Raw genomic sequence first — 4,735 nt, forward strand, 5'->3', positions numbered from 1 at the left:
CTGGCACATAGTAGGTGCACAACAATTACTTGTTGAGTGAATGAATGAATGAATGAGCGAATAAGGTTCATAGTGAGGAATAAATAAGACCAACTGTGTAAAATGTTTTGCAGAATGTCTAATACCAGTAGGTACTCAGTAGGTGTTAATTCCTTTACAAAGCAAATCAAATTAATTATTTCACGTAAGTTTCACAATGGCCCTTTGAGGCAGGAATCTTATTAGTATTGATTCATTCATTCACGCATGCAACAAATATTTAACAAGTGCCTACTGTGTGCTAGGTACTCTTCTACATACTTGGAAATCACGAGTGAATAAAAAGACAAGGATGCTGCCCTTGAACTTATATCCTAATGGGAGGGGAGGGATAATAAACAATAGACATAATAAAATGTAAATTATATGGTGTGCTAAAAGGTGACAAGTGCTGAGGGGGAGAAAAAATAGAGCAGGAAGAGGGACTGGGTGGGCAGTGATGTTCCAATTTTAAATAGGATGATCAGGTGAAACCTCAGGAGAGGGCAAAAAGGGGGTGTTTGAGCAAATACCTGAAGGAGGTGTTGGAATTAGCCAGTGGGAAAGAACCTCCCAGGAATAGGGACCGATAAGTGCAAAGGCCCTAAGCCTTGGCTGCCTGTGTAAGGAGGCCTGTGGCTGGGGTGAAGTGGGCCAAGAAGAGAGGAGAGGAGAGAAGAGGTTAGAGATGGGGGACATCTGGTAGGACATTGAGCGAGATGCGAAGCCATGGCGAGGTTCTGAGCAGGAGATACAATCATTTTAGAAGGATTCATCTGGCTGCTGTTTATAGAATAGACCACACTGAGGCCAGGACAGAAGCAGTGACAGCAGGGAGGAGCTGTTGCAGAAATCCAGGCGAGAGCTCCAGCCAGTTCTAGGACCAGGTGGCAGCAATGGACGTGGGGAGAAGTGGACCGAAGCCAGGTGTATTTTGAAGGGACAGCCAACAGGATTCTTGATGGATCAGATGGGAGGAGGTGGCAAAAGAAAGGGAGTGGAGGATGCCTGAAAAGTTTTGCAGACAGTGAACCTGAGATCTAGAGGAGGTCTAGCGAGGGGCCACACAGCTGGTCAGTGGATGGGGTGGGGAATGGAAGGTGGGAAGGTCCCTAGGTCTAGGGCAATGCCTGGGAGAGAATTGGGCAGAGTGAGGGGAACGACTTTGCCACAGTTGGTCACAAACCAGCCCTAGAGCATCTGGGCATTGATTTGATCAATAGCTTTTTTTTTTTTTTTTAAAGATGACCGGTAAGGAGATCTTAACCCTTGACCTGGTGTTGTCAGCACCAAGCTCTCTCAAGTGAGCCATCCAGCCATCCCTATATAGGGATCCAAACCTGTGGCCTTGGTGTTGTCAGCACCACACTCTCCCAAGTGAGCTAACTGGCCATCCCTATATAGGGATCCAAACCCGTGGCCTTGGTGTTATCAGCATCACACTCTCCCGAGAGAGGCACACACCAGCCCTGATCAATAGCTTTTTCCTCTTCCCATGAATTCCCCTGTGATGGCCTTTTAATTGGGTCCATTTCTTCCAAGACCATGGTCTGAGCTGAGCAGACACCAGATTATTCTCCTTATATTAAGTAGATTAGGAAATGGCTCTACGTGTTGAGCTGCCAGAAAAATCTGAGCATCTGAACAGTGTCCCTGAGGAGTAACGCAGGCACCGGGCACATTGCAGAATCCATTCCAGGCATCCTGCCTTTCCCCTGTGCTGCCTTTGTCTGCAGGGCCCTTCCCACTTCCTTGCTCACCTGGTAAATGCCTCCCGCTTCCAGGATACCCTCCTCGTTGAAGCCTGCTTATCACCACCCCTCTCCTTGGCCTGGCTGGTCTCCCTCAACAGAGAACTCACACAAAGCCCAGTGAGAGATCCTGCCTTGAAGGGCCTGCCACAGAGGACATTGTGTGAGTCAGGGCTCTCTGGAGAAGAGCGACACCTAAAGGGCATTTAAATCACAATCTCACTTCCTCTAGTTCCTGCACACAGGGAGCTAGGGTCAGTAAGTGCGGGTAAGAGCAGGAGAGGAGAGGGGGAGGATGTCTTAAATCCATATAATGGAAATGAGATGGAAATTTAAACTCGATTGGAGAAAGAGAAAATGGTTTCATGTCAGTATCAAATTCAGACTGTTAAGAAAAACTAGTTTCTTCCATTTTAGACGTTATTTACTGATTTCCTAATATGAAAGATGAGGCTTTAGTTCTCTTTCCTCCCTTATATCCTCCTGTTGCAATTTTTGGTTAAATATTCAGTGCTTACATTTTTATAACATCTAAAGTATTGTTCACAGCAACATCTTATAGCATTCTATGATTACATTTTTTCTTGTATAACTTTTTGTTTTTCCTGGAATTAATAATTGCCTCACTGTATGTACCTAAGAGGGATATATTCTAAGGACAAAGAACTATAAAGAAATCTTAAAATGTATTTGTAATCATATTATAAATAATAATATTAGTGTTTTTAGTTTGAAACTATTACATATAATAGGAAATAATTAAGATGTAATAATGTCAATGTCATTGGAAAGCAAGATTTTCAACATAAAAGAGATAAAAATACAAAATCAAGGAAGTTAAGGAAAAACTGCTGTAGTCTTAAACTTGAATTGGAAGTATCAATAAAAACTCATTATACATTTTTTCTCTTGAAAAAAAAAGTCCTGTTTCTAACCTCTAATAAGGCCTGGAAGCAATGACTTGCTCAGTAATGTTGAATAATCCCTAGGACCCACATTGTAGTCTCTAAATACATTTCCCATTAAAAGGAACAAAGGCTTCTTAGAGAACTGGCTGATTCCAGGTTTGAGGCAGGAAATATATGATGGGTCAAGAATATTTTGTCATAGAAGAAAGCAAGTTGTCAAAACTACTAACGTTGTGTTTAAAGGACACAGAAATCATCTTGGAAGGGCTCCACTGACCAAAGTTGGGGTACTTTGAGTTTCAAAAAGAATAATGCCCACAATGAATTGAAACAGATACAAATCTGAAACTTATGTTTCAATCCAGGAGTTTATAATTATACTAAAAGCAAACACACAAACAAACTCATAGGTCAGTTTTGTAGATTGCTAGCTTATCAGTGTATTACTCTGAAAAGTAGTATAAGAGGAAAAGAATCTAGCATTTATCCTGTCTTTCCTATACAAATTGTATTTCAGAGTAATCAAACAGTCGATGAGGATAAATTTTTCTTCATAGAAGAATTCCATCCAATAAATGAATAAGGAATGATAGAATTAAATATCACCATTTTGCATGCCCTAATAAAGTAATGCATCTAGGTCTGGGCTGTCCAATACTGTAGCCACTACCCACATGTGGCTATTGAGCAGTTGAAACGTGGATCATCTGAATTGAGACATAACTGTAAAATACACACTGGATTTTGAAGACTTAGTAAAAAAAAAAGATTGTAAAATATTTCAATTTTTCATATTGATTATATGTTGAAATTAATATTTTAGATATAATAGATTAAATAAAATATATTATTAAAACAAATTTCACTTTTTAAAGTTTTACTTTATTTTAAATTATCAAATAATTGTATATATTTATAGGATACAATGTAATGTTTTGATGCAAGCATACCTTGTAGAATAAGCTCATTAGCCTGTCCATCACTTCAAATATTTATCATTCGTTTGTGGTGAGAACATTTAGAACGCTCTCTTTAGCTATTGAGAAATAGACGATACTGTAGTTTTGTTTTTTTTTTTTGTCCTTTTTGAGACCGGCCGCACTGCGCTCAGCCAGTGAGCGCACCGGCCATCCCTATATAGGATCCGAACCCGCGGCAGTAGCGCTGCTGCGCTCCCAGCGCCGCACTCTCCTGAGTGCGCCACGGGCTCGGCCCGATACTGTAGATTATATTAACTACAGTCACAATAGATCACCAGACCTGATTCCTCTTCTCTAACTGTAACTTTGTACACATTGACCAATGTCTCCCCTTTCCCAATCCACCCCTTCCCCCTCTCCATTGGCCCTGGTGCCACCATTCTACCCTCTATTTCTATGAATTTAAGTATTTTAGTTTCCACATATAAGTGAGATCATATGGTATTTGTCTCTCTGTGTCTGATTTATCTCACTTAACATAATGTCCTCCAGGTTCATCCTTGTTGTCATAAACGACAGAATTTCCTGTTATGTTTAAGGCTGAATAGTATTCCATTGTGTATATTTACCACTTTTTAAAATTCTGCTTCTTTTTTCTTTTTTTTAGTTGACACATTGTAATTGTACATATTTATGGGGTACAATGCGATATTTCCATACATGTACGTGTTGTATAGTGATCAAATCAGGACAGTTAGCATATACACACTCTCATGAATTTATCAATTCTTTGCAGTGAAAACATGCAAAAGCCTCTCTTCTAGCTATTTTGTGATAGACAATACCTTACTGTTGCCCATAGCCTCCCTACTGTGCAATAGAACACCTGAACTTATTCCTTCTATCTTATTGTAACTTTGTACCTCTTAACCAACCTCTCCCCATCCTCCCCTCTCCCTGCCCCCTCCCCAGTCTCTGGTAACCACTGTTCTACTCTCTACTTCTATGATATCAACTCCTTAATTTTTTTTAATGGGCTTACTTGAAAATTTAAAATTATACATGTGCCTTGCATTATAGTTCTGTTGGACAGGTCTGGGCAGCGATCATTAATGGCTGCTTGTGTGTGTAACACTCA

The sequence above is a fragment of the Galeopterus variegatus genome, unplaced genomic scaffold, assembly GCF_000696425.1.
Source record: "Galeopterus variegatus unplaced genomic scaffold, G_variegatus-3.0.2 Scaffold423, whole genome shotgun sequence".
NCBI classification, from domain to species: Eukaryota; Metazoa; Chordata; class Mammalia; order Dermoptera; family Cynocephalidae; genus Galeopterus; species Galeopterus variegatus.